This window comes from Pleurodeles waltl, chromosome 12 (assembly GCF_031143425.1).
Source record: "Pleurodeles waltl isolate 20211129_DDA chromosome 12, aPleWal1.hap1.20221129, whole genome shotgun sequence".
Taxonomy (NCBI): domain Eukaryota; kingdom Metazoa; phylum Chordata; class Amphibia; order Caudata; family Salamandridae; genus Pleurodeles; species Pleurodeles waltl.
The window spans coordinates 278,952,390-278,977,399 of NC_090451.1; the positions used below are offsets into that span (position 1 = coordinate 278,952,390).

Below are 25,010 nucleotides of genomic sequence, written 5' to 3' on the forward strand. Positions count from 1 at the left end.
ATTGACACTGGCTTCCTGCTAAATTTAGATTTAAATGCAAATCTGCTTGCATTACGTTTGATGCAATAGACCAACAAAAGCCAGCCTACCTATCTTCTTCCTTAAAAATATCTGCAGCATGTAGAAAGGAGCAGAAACTGTTTCAGACTTGAATCTAAGAAAGCCAGAGCACACCTTGTTGCAATCCAGTCTTTCACACGGATAACCACATCTCCTTGGAATTCTCTACCCGAAGACCTTCGTTCACATATGGACTATCTTTAGTTAGTCAAAAACTTGAAAACCCATCTTTTTAGGCTCTATATTGAGCTGTGAAAATGTTCCTGTTTCTTCCTCTGCCTTCATTCTCCATACCCTCTTTAACCCTCTTCCTCAGCCGTATCTCACTGTATTTTCTGCTTAACTAATTCCACGTAACTCCTCCTCCTCTCATTTTCCTCATTCTTCTCCTCCGTCATTCCCATGTGCCTGATTATGGCGTACTCTGCTTTGACTTTTATCCTACCCTCTTCCTTTTGTTGCACCTATCTCTCCTTCACTCCTCTCATACCTCATCCCCTATCTGATCTTAGGACTATCATCCCCCAGACCAAACCATTCTCCTTCGATTAAACTCTTTAACTCTTAGCTGCCTCGACGATCACACCTACTTCTCTCTCTCTCTCTCACTCTCACCTTTCCTTAATATGTGATCTTTTACAGGCATCCTTTCCTTGACTGGTTTATAGTAACATTTAATTTTGATTGCTTTTCTCACTTTCAATGTAAGGAGATCTCCAATCTTCACTGTTGCCCATTCACACCCTGCTTGGATTCTGTCGGCAGATATGCAAATGTGAGATAAATAGAACACTTTGGGGCTGAGGAGGGATTTTGCAGCAGAAATAGAAGAGTGAAGTCATTCTGGGTCAGCCATGGAGCACAGAGGAGGGGGCCTTATAAGTGGAAATGGGTTGGTCACTTATGTTAGTGGGTTGTTTAGGTTAGTCATTAAGGCAAAGGAGCGAGATGCAGTACCATCTCATTAAAACTGTGTTTTTCACACTGGGCCATCCTTGTACTTGCTCAGCACAAAGCGGGATTGAACGCTAAGCAGCGTTGAGAATTTGACAGGTCTGACTTCTCTGTTCTGGTCATTACTCCGAATGAACTTCAGCTGTAGCCTCCAGAGCACCTCGTCGGGGCTTGTCCCAGCAGCACCAAAGACATCATTCATACCTCACCAGGAAAGGGGCAGCTTAGGATAAAACCTCATTTGTATTGAAAACAACAGCATGCAACATATCAACCAACAGTGACTAAATAGCACACTTCTACTACAACTAGTAAAAACTAAATGCATGATTAGTTTAGAAAGTGATCACTCTGGTTAAACTGCAGGAGTTGTAAAATCATCCACAAGAATTCCAAGTAAATTTATTGGTAGCAATTGACAGACCTGCCCCACCACCATCCTTAACGTGCTTCACCACACTACTGAAATATGAGCTGTGTATGTCACCCACTCACCTGTTTTATTGTCAGGCCAGCTTTGCACTGAAAATGTAAGCTCCGAAGATACCAGGGCCTTGACTGTCAGTGAGAAAGAACTGTCAGTAGTCTCTGCTACAATGCATAGTGATGAAGGAAGATCACTAAAGTACAAATAAAATATATGATTAGGCAAAAATATTTCAGGGGAAATATTTAAGGTGTGCAGTAGTTGCATAATAAACATGTTTCTTCTTAAACAAGTTCTTTCTTAAACAATGTGCATTCCAATCACGTTTGTAGTGTTTCTGTGTTATAACCCTTTGAAGATTGCTTTCGCAAGCAGAAACATCCTTGCTCCGGTTTAAACGCAATGCGTGCAGCAGACAAAATGCACCTACTTTGTAATACTAGCATAAATAAATCAAAAAGTGAGGAATTACTGTAACTGATAGTAAACTGGCAGACTTCTGCTTGCTGCTCTGTTTGGACTTTCAAGGATGGCTGGTGGACTCTGATAAACGCGACGAGGAATGTAGTGTTTTTAATAACAATGTGTTGGGCAGCAATGGATAGATTTATTTATTGGTAATTTGTAACTCTTCACAAATGCTACAAGAAGTATCTTCAAAGTGCCAGGGGGGAGGACTATGGAACGAGGGACAACGCCAGGAATATTCACAACGTAAAAGCAGAAGTATTCCAATTCCTGATGGAAAAAGGGGCAATGAATCAGACCAGAAAGAATGGGGGTGAGCTGGAAAGAGAGCTCATCCGGTGTGATGCAGGTTCACTGAGAGATGAGTCATATCACTGGCAGTTCAGAGGTGGGAGACGCAAGGCTGGGTGGAGCAGTCCAGATTTTAGAGCTCTTCTGAATTTAAGGTTGCAATGTTTTGGCCTTTGTCTCAGGATAGGCTGTTCCATGAATTTGGATGACAGGAGTTTCCACTGGCACTACTTGAATGGTGTTGGGATGCTCCTCTTAACAAGTGTATGTCTTCGCAGACATGGGGGGTCATTCTGACCCCGGCGGTCTAAGACCGCCGGGGCCAGGGTCGGCGGGAGCACCGCCGACAGGCCGGCGGTGCCCCGCAGGGCATTCTGACCGCGGCGGTTCAGCCGCGGCCAGAAAGGGTAAACCGGCGGTCTCCCTCCGGTTTACCGCTGCCCTTAGAATCCCCCATGGTGGCGCAGCTTGCTGCGCCACCATGGGGGATTCTGACACCCCCTACCGCCATCCTGTTCCTGCCGGTTCGCCCGCCAGGAACAGGATGGCGGTAGGGGGTGCCGCGGGGCCCCTGGGGGCCCCTGCCGTGCCCATGCCAATGGCATGGGCACGGCAGGGGCCCCCGTAAGAGGGCCCCACAAAGTATTTCAGTGTCTGCCTAGCAGACACTGAAATACGCGACGGGTGCAACTGCACCCGTCGCACCTTCCCACTCCGCCGGCTCAATTCTGAGCCGGCATCCTAGTGGAAAGGTTGATTTGCCCTGGGCTGGCGGGCGGCCTTTTGGCGGCCGCCCGCCAGCCCAGGGCAAATGTCAGAATCACCGCAGCGGTCTTTCGACCGCGGTGCGGTGGTCTGACGGCGGTACCTTGGCGGACGGCCTCCGCCGTCTGCCAAGGTTAGAATTAGGGCCTTGGTGATTTATATGCACCAAGGTGGTTACAATTTGTTTCGGACCATGGGGTCAAAGTAATCTGTGGGTAATGCATAGCACCTCAAGATTAACCTCTGTAGCCAGTGTAGGCTTTTTTAAGTTTAATATTTTTATTTTTAGTTGACAATACAAGTATAGAAGCACCCATATTACCCATGTACACGAGGAATATAATTATAATATGATACAAAATGAAAACAATTGAAATATAAATACAATTGTTTGTAGTTAGTGAAGATCAGTGAAGGAGGCAGGACAGAGAAGAAAGAAAAAGAAAGGAGGGGAAAATAACTAGAAAGAGGTACCTTCATAAGTAATATCTAAAGAATACAATGTATCATAAAATTACAACAACCTATCATAAAGGCAAAAGATTGCAGTATAATGCAATATTGAACACAGGAGAATAATAAAAAATCAAACACCATAAGAGTTTGCAACATTAGAGAGGCAAGTAGTGAGAGGTGACTACAAAATATCTCTTTTACCATACATTGGAAGAGTATGTAAATTGTGCCTATCCAGTCTCTGATTGAGGCACACTAAATTCCACCACTGTTTAATGTTGAGATTGTCTGCAGATTTCCAGTTAGTTGTAATCACTTGTAAATCCAATTGTTAATAAAAGATCTACGAGTCTACCAATCATTTTGTTACTTGACCATAATGACGTAACCCATCAAGGGGGGCGTGGCCATGGAGCCGAGCATGGCGCACGCTTAACCGTTTGGCTCCGGAGGGGCCGACTACAAACTTGTGCCTGGACGCGCTGAGGCGGGCGGTATTGCACTCAGAGAAGAGTGACACGACCGCTGTGGACGGGGGGAGACAACGGAGTTGCGGTCTCGCCCCCGGAGCGGACACACGGGCGGCTGGAGCTGCTCGGGGCTGCGGGGAGGCTGCGGCCCTGTCGATGGGCGGGGCTGGATCGTGCTGGACCGGGAGGCTCCCCGAGCCGGAGCAGCGGGGTAGGTGAGCGGCTATCACGGGCGAGGCCGCTTGCGCGAGGCCGTTGCCCCAGGGGCAGCCCCAGCGGACTCGGGTGCCCTGGCGTGGACCGAGGCCCGGGAGGTCATCGGCGGACTGCGGCCGCGGCCCCGAACCGGGCAGCACGCAGCGGCCGGCACCGAAACCAGTCACGGGCCCACCCTGAAGGGAGGGGGGCAAACCGGAGCGCCGGGTGTGGGCGCCTGCCGGCAAAGAGTCGGCCTCCCACCCGGGGGGCGGGGCCTGGTGCCTCCCGACCGCGGGACTACAGACACTGAAGGGACGAGGAGACGAGGGGCCACACGACGCTGCCCAATGAGGAACCTGCCTCTTTTGCACCCCCTGGGGAACACACAACCGAAGCGTCAGTGATTGCTGCCCGGGAGCCCCCAGACGCCAATGATGAAACTCTCTGTGTCCGAGGCAGCCCAGGATAACCATTGATTGTCCACTACGGGGCGTGGCAACGCGGAATCGCCCTGTGCCGGTCGCCATCGTCTGTCAGGGTTGGAGGCCGTGTGCCCCTGTTGCCGGGAGCGGGCCCCCTCTCACTGCCGCGACCAACGCCGAGCTGAGGGCCTGTCGCACCTACCCTTTCCATATACAACGACGCAATTCTAAAGAAAAACATCAGCCCCGGTTTAACCTAAGACAATTTTTTCTCAGCTATGGAGTAGCTGGGACGCGACCGGGGGGCTGAGCACAGCACACGTAGGATCGGTTAGGATCGGTTGGTGCCGGCGGACCTGGGAATGAGCACACTGGACCAGATGACTCCCTAGCAAGGGACGGCCGCTGGGACCCGACGGCGGCGCCGGTGGGGACCCTCGGCGAGGATGGACTGCGCAACAATGGCGGAGATTCTCGACGTGCCCGCTTACCGCCATCCGTCGTGCTGGGGGTGGCTGGCGGGGTGCCTGTGACTCCCCCTGAAGCGACCGGAACCTGAGACCGTGGCAACAGAGCCCTGGACTAGTGGACAAACCAACAGCAAGTAGCATAGGCACTTGCACAGCGCGCCAGACTCACTGAGACGCCCCTCTCTGCCTGACCAATGCCCCCCAAGGGCAGGCATAAGAACAAAGCCATGGACCCTCTGACACCGACATCAATGGGGGACAATGAGCCGACCATGCAAAGCCAGTCACAAATCAAAGTACAAGACACCCTAGACAAGATACTGGGTGCCATTGAAGACACCAAATCCACATTACAGCGTGACATCAATCAGGTGGCGATAGAGGTGGGCCTTCTGAGAGCTGATCACCACAAGTTGGCCGACAGAGTAAAAGAAGCGGAAGCAACGCTAGCGGAAGTCGTCCCAAAACAAGTAGAAGTATCAGCGGAAGTGACCTCCTTGGCTAGCAGAGTGGCGAAGCTCGAACAACGAGCTGAGGACGCAGAAGGTAGAAACAGGAGGAACAATATTCGCGTGGTGGGCCTCCCCGAAGGGGCCGAGGGGACGAATATGGTGGAGTTCCTGGAGAAATGGCTATGCACAGTTGTGGCACCAGGATGTCTGACCCCCTTTTACTCATTGGAACGAGCACATCGGGTGCCGGCTAGACCACTCGCTCCTGGCAGGCCACCCCGGGCTGTAATTGCTAAACTCCTGCACTACAGAGACAGAGACATCCTCTTACAGAAAGCCAGGGAAACGGGCCCGTTTAAAGTAGCCAATGGCGAAGCGACACTATTCCCTGACTTCACCTTGGAGGTCCAAAACAAGCGCGCCTCCTTCTTAGCCGTTAAAAGAACTTTGCGAGAAGAGGGGATACAGTACTCACTGCTCTACCCAGCAAGACTACGAGTGATTGCGGAGGGGAAAACCACTTTCTTCCAAACTCCGGAGGAGGCATGGGAGTGGCTCGAGAGATCAGGGTCAAGACCGGCGCGGCCTGCACCAGAGAACCGCGGGGCGGGCGGGTCCCGGCGGGCCCCGAGGGGGAAAAGACCCGGGGACCGCCGGCGACTGGCGCCCACGCGGGCACAGAGTGAGACTGGCAAAAGAGAGGCCCTAGAAGCGGCGGCCAAGATGGGCGGAGAGTCATTGCCCCCGGAAGTCTCTGAAGAAGAATCGGACGACACAGTGGTGTCCTCGCCTACTGGTTCTGGGGACTCGGCTTGCGCGCCAGAGGTGACCCCGCAGACAGCTGATGAACTTGTGTAGATCGAACCCGCACCGGCGCTGAAAGGCGAGACAAGATAAGAAGTGAAATGGCCCCTCCGGACCTGGCCGCTCCCCCAGACCTGTCTCTTGCCTGTCAGCCCTGACCGGCGAGTATTGCATTGATGTGTTTGTATGATTTGCAGTGTTGCAGAACTTACTGGGCAGCCTACAATTTCGAAGGTGCCCTGGGGAAGGGGAGTTGGGGTTTACTGTTACTAGTTACATCGGCAATATGTGTGAAATGGACTGAATATAATGAAGGTACAAGCTTTTGGGGGGGTCGGTCGGGACCAAGGGCGTGCCGACCCTATACACAACAGGCTCTAAGAATAAGATGGGGGACTACAATATCATAACCTGGAATGTTAGGGGGATGGGTACTCCTGCTAAGAGACATAGAATTCTTTCCTTTTTAAAAAGAAGAGGAGTGCAGATAGCTATGTTACAAGAGACTCATCTCGCACCCGGAGAGGGAGAGAAACTAAGACGGAGATGGAGGGGTCAGGTGTTTGCCACAGAATATTCAGCTTACGCAAGAGGAACTCTGATTTGGATTAGAGCGGGGGTCCCATTTGTGATCGATTCCTCCAACATAGACAGGGAGGGAAGGTTTGTCATTTTAGAAGGGAAATTACAGGGGCTCCAGTTGATCCTGAGTTGTATATACGCCCCCAACCAGGACCAAACATCATTTATGACGGGCCTGTCTGGGCACCTCACTCGTCAACACATGGGGGAAGTATTAATAGGAGGAGACTTTAACACAGTGCTCGACATCGACTTAGATAGATCTAACCCCCCACTACAGGGAGCAACATCAACTAAAACAGCAAAAAAACTAGTAGAGTGGCTAGACGCCTGGGGGCTGGTAGATGCTTGGCGGCTTCAACACCCAGTGGCCAGGGATTATTCGTTTTACTCAGGCCTCCACCAGGTACACACTAGAATCGATAGGATAGTCTGCACGGTGGGACTGGCCCGAAGTATGACCCATGCGGAGTACCTTGCCCGCACAATATCAGATCACAACCCTCTATTAATGACAATGAGGGTATCACAGGACAGACCCCCCATACCGGCATGGAAAATGCTTCCGTCGGCGTTAGAAGACCAGGCATACAGGGAGGAATTACAATGCTACCTAACAGAACATATAGAAGATAACCAGGGATCCACTTCCTCCAGAGGCATAGAGTGGGAGACACTCAAAGTGGGGACGCGGGGTCACTGTCTTGGACAGTCGGTGGGGATAAAACGTACACTTGAGAGAGAATTAAACGCACTGGAGAAGGTCATCCACGAGGGGGAACTGAGGCAGGGCCCCGCAAGGCAGGCGGATGAAGAGTACGAGCGTGCGCGCAGAGAGCACTCCCAAGCAGAAGAGCGACTCAGATGCCACAGTATGCAAAGACACTTGGCATCCATACAATCAGAGGAGGGGAGATCCGTTAGACTCTTGGCATGGCTAGTGCGCTCGAACGGAGATAGTGACCCTACTGCAAGTGTACTAGACAGGGGGGGGACACGCAGACTCAGTCCAGAATCCATTAATGACGCATTCAGAGATTACTATATGTACTTATACAGGAAGCCCACAGACTTGGAGACAGGGATTCTTGATAATTTCCTAACTCGGATACCCCTACCGGTATTGAGCCCAGAAGACAGGATCGGCCTAGGGGGTCCAGTGACTGCGGAGGAGACAACTGAGGCAATTAAGCAGCTGGCCCCTGGGAAGACCCCTGGAACAGATGGTCTTCCGATGGATTTTTATAAAAAGTATAAATCCTTATTAGCCCCCAGACTGATAGAAATGTATATGGAATCTGCAAAGAACGGAGTACTCCCACGCACTCTACGTGAGGCATTGGTAGTGCCACTTCCAAAAACAAAATAGTAGGGAGGCATCGGTAACAGACTTTCGCCCACTATCAATGCTAAATAGCGACTTTAAGATCCTGAGTAAGATCCTGGCCAACCGGTTATTACCTCTTATGCCAACCCTGATACATCCTGACCAGAACGGTTTCATACCTGGTCGCAGCACCTCCCTGAATCTTAGGCGTATTTTCTCTATAATACATATGCCCGGTGAATCGAAGCCGCCAGCCGGGACCATGCTAGCAGTGGACTTTGAAAAGGCCTTCGATTCAATCAGATGGGACAATGGGGGGAATGAGGGCGACAATGTTAAAAATGGGCCTGGGTGAGGGCTGGGTTGATTGGGTGGACCTATCATATTCGTCCCCACTGGCAAGGGTCAAGACAGGTAGGACAATCTCTGCTGCTTACCCAGTGCACCGTGGAACTAGACAGGGATGCCCCCTATCTCCTTTGTTGTTCGCCCTGGCGATGGAGCCCCTGGCGGCGTGGGTACGCGGAGAAGGAGCGGACAGAGGGATTCGGTGGGGACCAACGGATCACTTTATCTCGCTATATGCAGACGACATCTTGATTTATCTTAGAGATGGGGCAAGTGGTCTCCCCTGGGCCCTGAACGTACTGGAGGAGTTTGGAGAGGTATCAGGATTAAGACTTAACCGTAATAAAACATATGTGTTCCCCCTGACGCCTGGATATAAATGTCCTGCAACATGCCTAGCAGACCTGAAATGGGCTCCACGGACATTTAGATACCTGGGGATCCAGATCTAGCATGACATGGTAGACTTAAGAGAGGGCAATCAAGGCAGAGCGCTCCGATCCCTGAGATCATCAGTACTATTTTGGCGCTCTCTGAAACTGTCAGTGATGGCCAGAGTGGCGCTTTCCAAGATGATCATGCTCCCCCGACTCCTCTATTACTTCACCAACTTACCACTGTTAATACCCCGGGCATGGTTCCGTGGTCTGAACACATTACTCAGAGAACTAATATGGGACAGTGGGCGAAGATGAACTACACTTACAACTATCTGCAGACCTCCCCACGCGGGAGGCTTGGGGGCCCCTGACTTTGAGGCATATTACTTGGCATCCCAATTACAGTGGATACCCGGGTGGCTTACGGGCCGGGGCCAACTGGATTTATATACAGCCCAAGGAGTAATTGATACGGCGTGGATTGCAGCATGCATGGCAAACAGAAAGATAACCCCCCCCCCCCGGAACAACATAATGATAAAAGTGGCAATGGCATGTTGGAAAAGATGTACGAAAAGAGTGGGAGTTGGTCATCCATATTCCCCAGTTCTGCCACTGGCGGTGCTTGCCATAGAACTAGGGGGAGGGGGCCGGGAAACACGGGACTTGGCCCCTGGTTGTCAGCTGGAATAGAAGCAGTGGGAGGACTCTTCAAGGAGGGAGTGTTGAGGGGATTTATTGATTTGACAGAGGAGGGTGTTCCCAGGGGACAGTTCCTGCTGTACGGGAGGCTAGTACACACTCTTAAAGCTCACTGGGATAAGGTGAACGCGGAACCTGACACACATGGGGTTCTGCACTCGCTGTTGACATTAGGAGAGGAAACACATCTAATCACCAAAATATATCGGGCCCAAGTTGAGGCAGCTTTAGTCCCCCTACGGTCGCTGAGAGGACGTTGGGAGGGCACAGTTGGGCGGGAACTCACAGACTCAGAGTGGAAGAGAATACTGGCTTACCCCCGGAAGGTATCACACAATACACGGTTAAGGTACCTTCAATATAATTATTTGCACAGAACGTACCTCACACCCCACAGGCTATTCCGTATATACGGAGGAACCCCAGGGACTTACCCGAGATGCGGAGGAGGAGGGGCGAATTTTGACCACATGGTTTGGACTTGCCCGGTGATCCAGACTGGCTGGAGGGAAATATTGCCCACCCTAACTGAATTGTTTGAGTTTGAGTTGAGACCCACCCCCGAGATGTGCCTGCTGGGTCTTAGACCAGCTGCACTCTGCGGAAAAGTGAAGGGGCGCTTCCTGGACCTCACTCTGGCCCTTTATAAGAGACTAATCTCGAGGGGCTGGAAAGCCGCAGATCGCCCTCTGCTGACCGACTGGAAACATGATATATCAACATGGTCTAGAGCTGAACTACAGGTCCTAAAAGCAGAAGAAGCCAGGAATATCCGCCAGGTTCTTATAGCTCCGGGGTGGGAGAATTTAATGACGAGCTGGGAGAGTATAACTAAGAGACTAGCAAGCCCAGTAAGAGAAACCAGTGAATCCCAATCCACGCCGAGAATGGAACCAAGCGATAGAAGCACATAGGCAGGCACCCAAAACAGACCCAGCCCACACATAGCTTTCATTGAGAGTAAAGGTCTGAAGACAGATGGACCTCAGACCCCCAACCCACCGACAGACATGGCAAGCAGTGTGAGCGACCCGCCATCCCCACGATGCGCCGGCGCGCCCTGGGCTGACATTTCCCCCCGCTCAAAAATGGATATGTCATAGTACCCTCAAGTCAACAACTACAAAAGCCATTCGCACAAAGCCGTATAGTTGGCCTCCTGTGGTCTGTTCTTTCTTTTTTCACCCCTTCCTCCTTTTCCCTACCCCCAATTAGCTAGCACCTAACCCTTTACACCATCCTCCCAAGTTACAAGGAAGAAGGGGTTTAAGTTTGTTGTTCGATTGTTGATAATGCAGAATAGTGACATGAAGAAAGGAAATGCGCTTGAACAAGTAAAAGAACACAGTTTGTTGAATAAAGAAAAACAAGACTAACGTTAATAAAAAGATTAAACGATAAACGAAAAGTACAACATAGAATCAGGAACAAAAATGCATGTGAAATGAACAAGTATGTAACTGTATAACAGCAAAATGTTAATAAAAATATATTCAAAAAAAAAAAATGACGTAACCCATCAAGAAATATTTTATCTAAGGGAAACAATGCAGAAATTCAAGTGACGGCAACAATTTTATCCAAACTTGGAAATTATTTGACAATGAAAAAACATATGAACATAGGTACCAGGATAATAAAAGCATCACTAACAAGTATCCTGTTGAAGAAGTATAAGTTTAAACATGTGAGCAAAAGTACAAAATAATCTGTTCTAAAAAATAGTATAGTGTTTGTGTTAAATTAGTGGCACATCCTCTGGAGTCTATTTTAGTAAAGGTTCTATCCCATAAGGAAAGAGGCCAGCTATTTTGTAAATCAGCTTCCTACGATGTTTCTTGCTTTAATTTAGGGCAAACTTGAATAGGAGCAATATGTATTTTTGTAAATAAGAGGAGCAGCGGGAGTGCTGTGTGGTGAATAGCTAGGGGGTTGTAAAAAAATCTGTTCTATTAAAAGGGTGGGAAAAGGTATTAAGGGCCTGTATAAGAAGATTATGCAATATATTATATTGTTTAAGAAGCGTAGATGGTAGATTAAATGAATGGGAAAAAGTATGAAAGGAAATAACTGAATTATCTGAGATTAGTTGAGAGATGGTAAGAATACCCTTTTCTATCCATCTCCTCCACATAGGAGGTCTTCCCTTCAATAGGAGTACTTTGTTGTACTATATAGGGCTTTGAAGAATTGATGATAAGTACAAGAACTGGTGGCAATAAATGATTTAATCATGGATCAAGAATAGGAGATAAGGGACGATAACCAGAACTTGGAGGATTGTGACATTAAACAAAGCATGTTTGTAGGAAAAAGGGAAAACTCATAGAGGATTCTATTACAAACCATAACTTAGAGTCTGTAATAGTAGAGTGAAGAAGAAATTATTGGATCTCTTTAATACTAAGGCCCATATTTATGCTTTTATAGCGCCGCATTTGCACCGCTTTTTAACGGAAAAGCGGCACAAACTTACAAAATACAATTGTATTGTGTAAGTCTGCACCGCTTTTGCGTAAAATAATGATGCAAATGCAGCACTAAAAAAGTATAAATATGGGCCTAAAAGCCTTGTAATAAAGATAGAAGTCAGGGAAGTTTACACCGCCCGGCAATTTGGGAAGTTTTAGTTTAGTCAATGAAAAATTCAAGACATTTTTCCATTTCATAGGAATCTAGATTAGAGTGTATCTAGTGAGTGAAAGAATTTCTTGGAACCTTAATTGGTAACATCTGAAGGGAAAAATTCACAACAGGGAGAGTCATCATTTAATTGTATCTATACGACCCCACCAAGATAAGAATAGAGGTGACCAGCCCTGTGTGAGATGTGTGATTCTAAAGAGTACACTATCCAAATCAATTTTATGACAAGACCGGAGGCTCCTATTATGCTTTCTTTTCCTGCTTTATTTTAATAGCGGCCAAGAGGAAAACACCAATCCCAGAGGTTTGCGCAACAAGCAACCAATGGGAGATAAGACTAATAACATTAACCAATCAGAATACTATATCACGTAACATATACCAATCCTGACTGCAGGCAGCCCTCTTTTCTTGCTGCTCGCAGTCAAGATAAGTATATCTTTCCTTGCTCCATACATTTCGATAATTTATTGTAATTTTATTGTATTTACATGTGATTTTACTACTTTATGTGTATTTATTACTATTGTTAACGTTGTGACCTTGAATGCGCGCGCATTTCTTCCTCTTCGGCTACATTTAGCCTTTATCTCTCTCGCGCGGAGAGAATTCCCCATTTTCACTTCAATCAGCTCGCCTCGCCGTGAACGTTCTATTTTGAACGCCGGCTGACACGAGCTTCAAACGCTCATTCTTGGCATTCCGGAGCGCATTCCTTCTGAAGCGCTCGTCTTATTTCGGCCGCCTGCAGCGTTTTTCAACACCTTTTCAACACGTTTCCTCGGAGCTCTTCTCTGCACCTCGTCGACTGCTCTATTTACCTTCCAGTGAAGCGGGGCCTCAGATTACAGCTTTTTATCACCTTTCTTCCTGGTGAGTCACACGCCTCTTAGTTTTCAAAGCCTGGCCTTCTTAGTTAACCCCTTACTTACCAGTTTTTGGTCTCTTCTTTCCAGCAACATGGATTTTTCAGATTTCTTCACAGAAAATGATGATTCTGAAGAGAATTTCTCCTATAATCAAAATAACTTTAGTCAATCTTCGGTTAAAAAAGCAGTTTATGCTTCTATGGGAAAGATTTCTAAACAAATCCAATCTACAGTATCATCCTGTTTATCCCAATCACAAGTGGCCCATTCTGCGGGGGAAAGCAGAAAGCGCAAAGCCTCGGAGGCTTCTTCTAATCAGGCTAACGCCTCGTCTGCGCTAATGGATGGTGAGTCAAGCTCACACAGGATGGAGGACGAAGTTCCTCAAAGGCCTCCCACGACGGAGGGGAAGAAAGTTATGGGTACTAAAAGTAAAAATAAATAAAAAAATGTGTCTCATACCCATAAAATTGTGATTGCGGATATTAAAGACACTGATGATGATGGTGATACCAATTTTTCCTCCTCTGACAATGAGGACGATAACTCCTCTAATTTTTGGATTGGTCCTCCCCCTAAAAAATCTAAACCAATTCCAACTAACCAAACCCACGCCCCCCTTTTAGACTCTGAGGGCAATCCCATGTTTGACCCTGGCTTAATCCATCATCCCAATTCTACCGAATGGTTACCTTCTGATCATGTGGCAAACTATATTCTAGCAAAATTACGCCTTCCTCTAGATAAACAGGTACGTTCAAAACTACGTTCTGAATGTCCCAGACCCTCACTTCCATTACACATTACCGCTACCCCTTCTATAGATCCGTCCCTCCTAACCTTCTTCTCCAAATTTGGCAAAGACCCCCGTAAATGGGTGGACAGAGCCTGGGCTCTGTGCCAATATAAAGTCCTTGATTTGGTCGGTCCCTTATCCCGCATTTTTGACCTCGCAGAATCCGCTAGAACCAATGACGAGTCAATTGATCCGGAAGAACTGTCCCTCTGGATTCAGAGAGCATTCTGTTTACTGGGTAATGCGAACTCAGCCATGACTCATGAACGTCGTAAAGGACTTCTGCTCAAGCTAGACCCTAAGCTTGCAAATCTGGCAGCTAAGGATCCAGGAGCTAAAGCTGATGGCTTACTCTTTGGAGATAACTTCATTAAAGAACTAAGCAAATACGTCACCACCTTTGCTTCTATTGACAAAGCCCAGCAGTCACTTAAAAAAGTTTTTAACTCACAGGTTTTTGCCAGGGCCGGTAGAGGAAGAAGCCGCTCCACCGGCCGGTCCTTCAGAAACCAAGGCTTCAGAGGCTCCTATAGTTACCAACAGCAACAGCAACACCAACAAGACTTTCGCCCACAATTCTACCCCCAGCGTTCCAGAGGATTCAGAGGGAGGAATCAACGCAGGTCCTATAACAACTCAGGTAAGCCAACCTTCTGGCCATCCCTCTATAGGGGGTCGTCTAAAGTTTTTTCTCCACAAATGGATGGAAATTACTTCAGACCCCTGGGTTCTCAACACAGTCAAAGGCTATTTAATAGAATTTTACGAAACTCCCTTTCAACCCTCCCCTCTTCTTCCCCTCAAATTTTCACAAGAAATGTCAAATCTCATTTCTACAGAAATACAAGATCTTCTTCAAAAACATGCTATTCAACCAGCGCGTCCCCTTCCCTCAGGATTCATAAGCCCACTGTTTTTAGTGATAAGAAAAAACAAGAAAATCAGACCAGTCATCAACCTCAGACAATTCAATCAATTTGTTGTCTATCGACACTTCAAGATGGAAACGATTCTCCATCTAAGAGATTCGCTCCTTCTCAACGACTGGATGGTCCGTCTAGATCTTCAGGATGCGTACCTAACAGTCCCTATTCATCACTCTCACAGAAAGTTTCTTCAATTTCAATGGAATCATCACACCTATCAGTTTACCTGCCTACCCTTCGGTCTTTCATCTGCCCCCTGGTGCTTCACCAAGCTAATGAAACCTATTGTAGCCCTTCTTCGATCTCAAGGCTTCAGAATGATAATCTATCTAGACGATATTCTTCTAATGCATCAAGACATTTCTACCCTTCGATCCCAACTCTCTTACGCAATCTCTCTTCTTTCGGACCTAGGCTTTCTAGTAAACAAAGAGAAATCGATGTTTACCCCGTCACAGACAATGGAATTCCTAGGATTCCTAATCAATTCCTCTCAAGGTCTCCTTCAACTCCCGACCTCAAAAATAAAAATTATCAAATCAGAGATAACCCTATCTTTACAGCAGACTTCACTCTCCCTCAGGTCTCTTGCAAGGATTGTAGGTCTTCTTTCTTCTTCGATTCAGGCAATTTTTCCAGGCCCTCTTCACTATCGGGCTCTTCAGAGATTGAAAATTCGTCATCTACGCAAAGGTCTTGCTTATTCAGATTTCATCCCCCTCGACCTCGAATCCCGTACAGAACTCCAATGGTGGCTCGATCACCTCGAAGCCTGGAATGGCAGGACCATCTTGGCCTCAGTCCCAGATCTTGTCTTAGAATCCGACGCAAGCCTAACAGGCTGGGGTGCAAGGTGTGGGCAGATATCGACTGGAGGCACATGGTCTCGACAGGAGTCTTCATTGCACATCAACTATTTAGAGATGCTTGCAGGCTCCTTTGCAATAAAAACTTTCACCAAAAACAGAGTCTCTTGTTCCGTACTTCTTCGTATGGACAACCTCACAGCGGTAAAATATATCAATCACCTCGGCGGTACCAAATCCAAACCGCTAGCAGAACTAGCAAAGAGCTTTGGGGAATTCTGCCTTCACCGAAAAATTTCAGTTCAAGCAGAATACTTGCCAGGTTCTCTCAACTCAGTTGCAGACTGGTTTTCTCGTCATCTTTCCGATAACAGCGACTGGAAGCTTCACTCTTCAGTCTTCAATTCTAATCATCGCAAATGGGGTCCTTTCCATACAGATCTATTCGCATCCCGTCTGAACACACAGCTTCCTCGGTTCTTCAGCTGGAGACCAGACCCTCACGCTTTAGCGACCGATGCATTTCTTCAACAGTGGCATCACACAATACATTATGCATTCCCTCCTTTCATCATGACAAACAGAGTCCTCACTCATCTCCGGCGTCAAAAAGCCACAGTCGTTTTAGTAGTCCCATTGTGGCAAGCTCAAGTGTGGTATCCCACTCTCCTAGAATTAGCTGTCGACTTCCCTGTCCTTCTGCCTTCCTTTCCCTCCCTCCTTCTCAATCCTCAAGGTCTCCCCCACGATCTCATTCTCAACAGAACCCTTCTCTTATAGGCCTGGAAAGTCTCAGGTCTTCCTCATCTTATCCAGGAATTTCACTCGAGGCTTCAACCTACATCAACAATTCCTGGGCTCCAGGCACTTCCAAGGCTTACAAATCAGCTTGGTCCATCTGGTCTAGCTGGTGTTTGGGAAAAGCATGTGATCCCTTTTCAGCAGATCTAACTTTGATAGCTAATTTTCTTGCCTCTCAAGCTAGCGCCGGCAAATCTTACAGAACCATCAACCTTTATAGATCAGCGATATCTCTACATCACCCGTTTATAAACGGGAAACCCGTAGGAGAACATCCTATCATTTGTCGTCTTTTAAAAGGAGTAAAATTCTCTAATCCCCCAATTCCCAAATACTCCACGTTATGGGATGTAAACCTAGTCCTACAAATGTTTGTCTCTTGGCAGGACAATGACTCTCTATATTTGAAAATGCTTTTGGACAAACTTACAATGTTACTTTGTTTTGTCTCTATCAAACGTCTATCAGATGTCAAAGCCCTAGATATCTCGGCTCGTCACTTCACTCCTACTGGTGTTCTGTTCAATGTGTCTCGTCGTACCAAAACCAACATTACTTCTGTGTTCTATCCCTTCTTTCCAAATCATCCAAAACTTTGTGTGGGAAATTGTTTAAAGGTTTATGAACAGAAAACGGTCGATCTTAGAACATCTTCTGCTTCCCAACTCTTAATTTCCTTTAGGAAACCCTATAAACCTGTATCTTCCCCTACCTTAGCTCGTTGGGTCAAATGGGTGATGTCCCTAGCGGGCATTGATACTTCAAAGTTTGGCGCCCATTCTGCTAGGGGTGCCTTGGCGTCAAAAGCCTTTTGGGCCGGTTCACGATTGGAAGATATTCTAAGATCGGCAGATTGGTCAAATGATTCTACTTTTCGCACATTTTATTGTAAACCTGTTAGTTCAGCAACTTCTATTGCAGTTAACATGCTTTAAACAAGCATAATAGGAGCCTCCGGTCTTGTCATAAAATGTAGATTTTCCAAGTAATTTATGATGGAAAGTCTTAATTTTATTAAAGACACGGAGGCGAGTATTATCCCACCGCTTCTTCTACTAATGTTGTTCTCTCCCACCCTTTCTAGTTAATACCAACGCTCCAGCATCCTCTTCAACCTAATCCATTGGATGACGATTCTCCCCGAAGGACTCATTCACCGCAACCTCCATTGAACTCGGATATCTGCATCCAACATACTGTCAAGCCATCCTATTCACCTAACTTGGACAGAATTCAAGACTTTTTTGCTCTAATACTGGCAATATGTTTAATTTGTTGTATAGTGCCTTTATTCCAATCTGTTTCTTGACAGTCTCGCAACCGAAAAGAGGGCTGCCTGCAGTCAGGATTGGTATATGTTACGTGATATAGTATTCTGATTGGTTAATGTTATTAGTCTTATCTCCCATTGGTTGCTTGTTGCGCAAACTTCTGGGATTGGTGTTTTCCTCTTGGCTGCTATTAAAATAAAGCAGGAAAAGAAAGCATAATACTCACCTCCGTGTCTTTAATAAAATTAAGACTTTCCATCATAAATTACTTGGAAAATCTACATTTTTAATGTGTCTCTGAGATTGTCGGTATAGAGGATCCCCAAACATTTAGGGCCTGATTTAGAGTTTGGCAGACGAGTTACTCCATCACAAATGTGTGGGATATTCTGTCTGCCGCATTGTGATTCCCTAAGGATATAATGGGATTGTAATACTGCAGACAGGATATCCGTCACATTGTGACGGAGTAACCCAATCCGCCAAACTCTAAATCAGGCCATTAACCTCTTTGCTGCCAGAGCTTTTCCCCCCTCAGATGCCAGGCCTTTTTTTGGCTATTTGGGGCAGGTTGTGCTTAGGCCCTCATAACTTTTTGGACAAATAAGCTACCAATGCCAAATTTGCATCCTTTTTTTCCAACATCCTAAGAATTCTAGAGGTACCCAGAGTTTGTGGGTTCCCCTTGAGGAGACCAAGAAATTAGCCAAAATACAGCAAAGCATTTGTCTTTATAAAAGAAACGCTTGTGTTTTTTTCCCTGGAAATGGCACCAACAAAGCGTTTGTGGTGCTAAAATCACCACCTTCCCAGCTTTCAGGAACAGGCAGACTTGAATCAGAGAACCACATTTTTCAACACAATTTTGGCATTTTACTGGGACATACCCAATTTGTACTGTTTTTTTGTGCTTTTAGCCTCCTTCCAGTTAGTGACAGAAATGGGTGTGAAACCAATGCTGGATCCCAGACAGCTAAACATTTCTGAAAAGCAGGCAAAATTTTGAATTCAACAAGGGGTCATTTGTGTACATCCCTCAAGGTTTTTCTACAGAAAATAACAGATGAAATAAAAAAATATTGAAATTGAGGTGAAAAAACAGCAATTTTTCTCTACGTTTTACTCAGTAACTTTTTCCTGCGATGTCAGATTTTTTAAAGCAATATACTGTTACGTCTGCTGGACTCTTCTGGTTGTGAGGATATATAGGGCTTGTTGGTTCATCAAGAACCATAGGCACCCAGAGCCAATAAATGATCTGTACCTTGCAATGGGTTTTCATTCTATACCGGGCATACAGCAATTCATTTGGTGAAATATAAAGAGTGAAAAATAGGTATCAAGAAAACCTTTGCATTTCCAAAATGGGCACAAGATAAGGTGTTGAGAAGCAGTCATTATTTGCACATCTCCGAATTCTGGGGTCCCCATACTAGCCTGTGAATTACTGTTCATTTCTCAAATAGACCTCTTCTTTACAAACTGTCTTACATTTGGAAGGAAAAAGTGTAGAGAAAGACAAGGGGCAATAACACTTGTTGTGCTATTCTCTGTTCCCCCAAGCCTCCCAAAAAAAATGGTACCTCACTTGCTTGGGTAGGCCTAGTGACCACAACAGGAAACCAACATGGACACATCACATTTTTATATTGAAAACTGACATGTTTTTTGGAAAGTGCCTAGCTGTGGATTTTGATGTCTAGCTCAGCCGGCACCTAGGAAAACCTACTAAACCTGTGCATTTTTTAAAACTAGACACCTAGGGGAATTCTGGATGGGGTGACTTGTAGGGCTTTCACCAGGTTCTGTTTCCAAGAGTCCTTTGCAAACCTCAAAATCTGGCCAAAAAAACACTTTTTCCTCACATTTCAGTGACAGAAAGTTCTGGAATCTGAGAGAAGACACAAATGTCCTTCCACCCAGCGTTCCCCCAAGTTTCCCGATAAAAATGGTACCTCACTTCTGTGGGTAGGCCTAGTGCCCGTGAAAGGAAATGCTCCTGTTATGCATAAAATTAAAAAAAAACAAATTCCCTGGTGTCTAGTGGGCATTTCTGCTGCCCTATTGCATCGTGATTGGGCAGCAGAAATGCTGAGAGAGACATGAAAGAAAAGGAAAGGCCTTTCCTTTCCTTTCGTGCCTTTCTCGCCCCCTCCACGTGATCGGAGGAGAAATGCTTTTGCATTTCTCCTCCGATCCGTGCTGGAAGCTGAGCTTCCAATGCAGTGGAGGGGACCTCTGATGAGGTCAGCGTGCGATCGCTCGTTGATGTCATCAGATGCCACGGGGGGATCAGGGGAGGCAGGGGTGGAAGGGGAAGCGATTCACTTTCCATCCCTGCCCAGGGAAGGGTGGTGCCAGGCCTTCGGGGAGCGCTAGCGCCTTCCCCAAGGGCCGGTAGCTGGACGTAACGGTTACGTCCTCGGCACTTGAGCAGTGCTGCAGAGTACATAACCGTTACATCCAGGGCACCCAAGGGTTTAATCTTAACAGGATTCAATGATAGTCCTGCCTTAATAAAAGGATCTTTTATACAATATTTGTTAAGGGGTAGGACTTCAAATTTCTCAAGGTTGCCTGTATCAGGGTACTGCACAATAGAAACACAACTCATCTAAGAAAGACGGCAGTGAGGTGTCAGGTTGTGAAATATGCAGTATATTTGATATATGTGTGTTTGACATGAAACCCATGTAGGGGTTCAGAGTTTTTTCACTGATGTAAGAAGAACTCTAACGCTAATATGAATAATATCGAAGAGAGAGGACAGCCTTGTCTGGTGCCTCTCTTGAGGTGAAAATAAGATGATTGTACACCATTGACAATTACTGTAGAACATAAGGAAATGAGTTGAAGAAACCTGGGGCCAAAACCAAACCATTTTAAGGCTTTCAAAACAAACTGCCAATTGACCCTATCAAACACTTTTTCTGCAACTAAAGTAAGCGCTGCTAATGAGGAAGTACATTTAGTTGCTTCATTAATGATGTTCAAAAAGGCACGTGAGTTATCTGCAATGTTCCTGTGTTTGACAAAGCCAGACTGTTCTGGGTAAACCTAATCAGAGATGAGGTCAAATAACTGAAAGGTAAAGGCCTTAGCAAAAATGCTGCAATCTGTGTTTATCAAATATATTGGGCAGTAATTTTTACAAAGGGTTAAATCAACATCCTTTTTTGGAATTACACATATCATTGCCTCTGTGAAGGAAGCAATGGGTGAATTTATAGATAGAAAATGATTAATAAGTTTGAAAAGCTGAGAAAGGAATGTATGAGAAAATTGGAGATAGAATTCAACAGTAAAGCCATCATGGCCAGGTGCCTTACCCTTACGAAGACATTTATTTGCTGCTTGAAGTTCATCTATAGTAAAGACAGATTCAAGGAAGTAAGTATCAATATTAGTGGAACTGCAAGGTTTAAAATTGTCAAAATAGGCATTTATAAGGGCTTCAGAAGGACTACTGTCAGGAGTGTATAGTTCCTGATAATATTTTGCAAAACACACTGCTATGACAGCATCAATTTGTAATTGTTTTAATAGTGTTTTTTTCTTTCCTACATTTTAAATAATTTTTCTTCACAACAAAGCACCTGCTCTATTTTAACCACATTATAGAATGCATTAATTCTAAGAAATGTGCCACAAGCTTTTTCGGTAGAAAGTTTATTGAATTGTATCCTTGCCGTAATCAGTGCTTCTTGATCTGTCTTATTTTTTGGGAAGTATAGTAAACATGTTCTAGGTGCTTGATATTGGTTAATTGGGCTATGGCTTCTTGTTCCTTAAGCTAGAGAAAACATAGTGAAATATAAAACCTCTGGAAGCGGCCTTAAGGCATCCCATGCAAAGTTAAAGGAAGTATCATATTTATCATTTTGTTCGCAAAATCTTGAAACAAAGGACGCATATGCAATAAGAAAATCTTTATCTGAAAGTAAAGAATTATCAAACTTCCATCTTTATTTATAATTATATTCATGGAAAATTTCAAGATCAGGCAAAACAGGGACATGGTCAGAGATCAATATTGATCCAATATCTGAGTTAGTCAAGTGCTGAAGCAGATTTTTGCTTAAGAAAGTATAATCAATCCTAGCTTTAGAATGATGAGGGGAGGAGTAAAAAGAATATTCTTTAAGATCAGGGTTGAATATTCTCCAGGAATCAGACAGAGAGCTGTGAAATATAGTACATTGAAAAGCTTTATGTGCTTTGTGAGGGGAGCATTTAGTAGAAGAAGAATGATCTAAGAATGGGACTATGACTTGATTACAATCTCCACCCAATGTTAAATTCTGTGAGAAATGTTGTGTGATTTTGCGATAAACCAATTCCCAGAAGTGAGGATCCGAGTGTGTCGAACCATATACATTGAAAAGTGTGAAAGAAATACCATTTATGGTAAGCTTAACTAATACCCATCGACCGTCCACAACACATTCTTGAGATACAAACAAAATATTTAGATGTTTAAGACATGAAATAATAACAACGTTTTTGCAATGTGTAAAAGGGGAAAGTACAATTCACCAACCCAACATTTCTTTAACATAACACCTTCTTTTTCCGAGAGATGGGTTTCTTGAAGGAAACCAATATGATATTTTAGGTTAGAAAAGCGTGTTAATACTCGTTGGTGTTTAACTGAGTTCTTTAATCCCTTAACATTCCAGTAACAACCCTTAGGTGTATTCCAGGAGTAGATATGGCAACATTGTAACAACATACATGATGGTTTGCAAAATATATACTGGAACAAAAGAAGGGAAGGAAAGCAGGAATAAAGGAAAAACATAAAAAAGAGGAATCAAAGAGAGGGAAACGGAAAGTGAAGAGCGAGAGTTTAAAATAAGAGTTAGAAAAGGCAACACATGAAAAAGATCCTGAATTGCAAGTGAAATAGGAATAACAGAAATGAACATCCAGAAGGAAAAGAGGAGCGCAACACCTAAAAAGATGTGCCTGATTTAACACCAAACAGACACAGACATTAATATTACTATACTATACAATAACAAATAACAGTGGTGACATGTGGAAAAGGAGGAACCATTTAGATTAAGTAGAACTATTTCAACCAATACATGACAATAATAGATAATATAGAATGGACTTACCATAAGTGACACAAAGAATTTATGGCACTGGACAAAACTTACGGAGGGAAAACACATATAGGTGTGGGACCATCTGTTGCAATTCAATACTGAAACAGAATAGGGAAAACAAAGATGTGGGTTAACATCAGTATTACATATATGACATCCTGAAATAAATAGGCACGTGGTTAATTAACAGTGTGAGGACCAGAAACTATAGTATTGGTAGCATTCTCCATGTCCTCATGACCATGATGACAAAGGAAAGCTTGTAGACATTCTGGTTCATCCAAAGTATACTGCTTATCTCTGTATTTGATTTTTTTTAAACAGATGTATCAAACCATATCTTATGTTTGAGGACTTCAACTGAAGATGCATTTCCTTTTGGCAGCAGTAGCACTGGAGACCTCCTGCGTAAAGTAGACTTTGTTTTCAGACCAGTACAAGGTGCTGAGTTGTTTAGCCGCTGATAATATTTGCATCAGTTCTATAACCTGGAGACAAAGAATAATGGTTCCTCTAGGTTTAGAATTTGAAGAAATCGTTAATTTAGGGCTCAAACGGTGAGCCATTTGAATGCTTAAAGGACTTTGGTCTTGCAGACAAACTATTGAAGGAGACTGCCTTCTGCAGGATAGCAATCATATTAGTTCCTTCAGAGTTGTCCGGTATGCCCTAGAGTCTTAAGATTACTTCCTCGTTCCTATTCTGGAAATACTCTGTTGTTTTGTTTTTTTTGCGCAATTTCATTTAATAGAGGAGAAACATTTGGAATGGAGTCTTCCACACCACTAACTTGTTCAATGGCAGAGATGCGCTGATCATGAAAGGACCATTTTTCTTCAATACGCTGAAGTGAAGTGCTGGTTTCAATAACAAAGAGCTTTAAGGTTCTAATTGCTTCCATAATGTCCTCCAAAGTAAAAGGAGAAAGTGACCTGGAGGGAGATTTAACTTCTTTTTTAGGTCATTTGGCAAATCCATATGACTTCTTTGAAATGGCACCTGTCACAGATGTTGATGAGGGCCCTATATAATCACATCCCACCTCCATGATAACTGAAAGATAGCCTGGATCGAGATTCTTTTGATGTTGCGATTTTCTGATAACAGGTTTGGCAGTAGAAAAGCATTTCAGTCTATGAGGTTTGCCCATGGAGAGTCTATGAAGCAATATCGCTTGATATTTTAAACATGCCTTTTCCCCAATTAAACAAGCAAAATGTGAGCAACCCTACTGAATAACATGAGGCAAAGCTAAATAAAAGTAGAGATAACCCTGGAGGAGATCTTTACACCAACAGATCGAAGTGAAAGTGAGTAAATGTAGTCAGTGAGAGACAAAAAAATATTAAATTGCAATTGGAACTATAAGTCACTGCAAATTATCACATTTGTGATAGTAATATAAACATCCCAAGCATCCAATGGTCATGAAAGGTAGCAGCTGTAACACAAATGCAAAGAAGAATTGTGTGGGGAGATTGAGCCACTATGAATGTATTAGCATGCAAGTTACATATGGTCCAGACGCTGTACTGATGAGCAGCTTTAGTGTTTTTGCGGGACATCTACTGAGCCCATATCTAAATTGACTTATTTTGCTTGAGGGAGAGCTTAGCTACCCATGTAAAGTTGAATATTTGTTAACTATATTGCTGTGGAACGAGTTAATAATGAGTTCTCCCACATTGCCAACATACTGAGGTTTTTAAATTTACGAGTACCGATGAGTATTCAAAATGGCAGGTGCTGTGACTGTGACGTAATGCACAAACAGGATATGTGCAGAAAAAAAGCCTAAAAAATGCCGTGAGGGGGTTGGAAGGCCCATATTCCTAAAGCGCCTACCTTCCGACGTCTGAAATCCTTGTTTATTTGCAGAAATGGAGACTGAAGGAGCCACTTATTTGTCCATCCATAGAAGCCGCTTGGGAGTCTCAAAGGCAGGCAGCCATCTTGTGTGGCACCTGCACATGTCTTCGCCAGTGCAGGCTTTTGAAGGCAATGTAATGTGACCTGACGTTTAGATCCAGTGCTAGCCTGATTTTGCATTAATTAAAGTGATTTCAGGATTTCTTCTTGAGATCAACAGCAACTGACAACAAAGTGATAAATGCCCAGACGTGGGTGCCCCACTGCTCACTGTTCCATAGGAACCTAGCTATGTTTCACTTATGTGGCCGAAACTGGTCAGTATTCCTATCTGGA

At 45.0% G+C, this 25,010-nt stretch overlaps 1 protein-coding gene across 3 annotated transcripts in view; it reads right to left on the reverse strand.

Annotated features, from left to right (window-relative positions):
- The window catches only part of B3GNT9 (UDP-GlcNAc:betaGal beta-1,3-N-acetylglucosaminyltransferase 9), a 99,169-nt gene that overhangs the window by 44,077 nt on the left and 30,082 nt on the right, over positions 1–25,010 (reverse strand). For 2 of the 3 annotated variants that reach the window (XM_069216175.1, XM_069216177.1), the window contains exons 2-3: positions 22,815–22,903; positions 1,510–1,634 (exon numbers count right to left, since the gene is read on the reverse strand). The gene's annotated coding sequence lies outside the window, so the exon portion shown is untranslated. Of the gene's footprint in view, positions 1–1,509; positions 1,635–21,020; positions 21,057–22,814; positions 22,904–25,010 lie in introns of all 3 variants that reach the window. The other variant, XM_069216176.1, reaches the window with a different exon arrangement.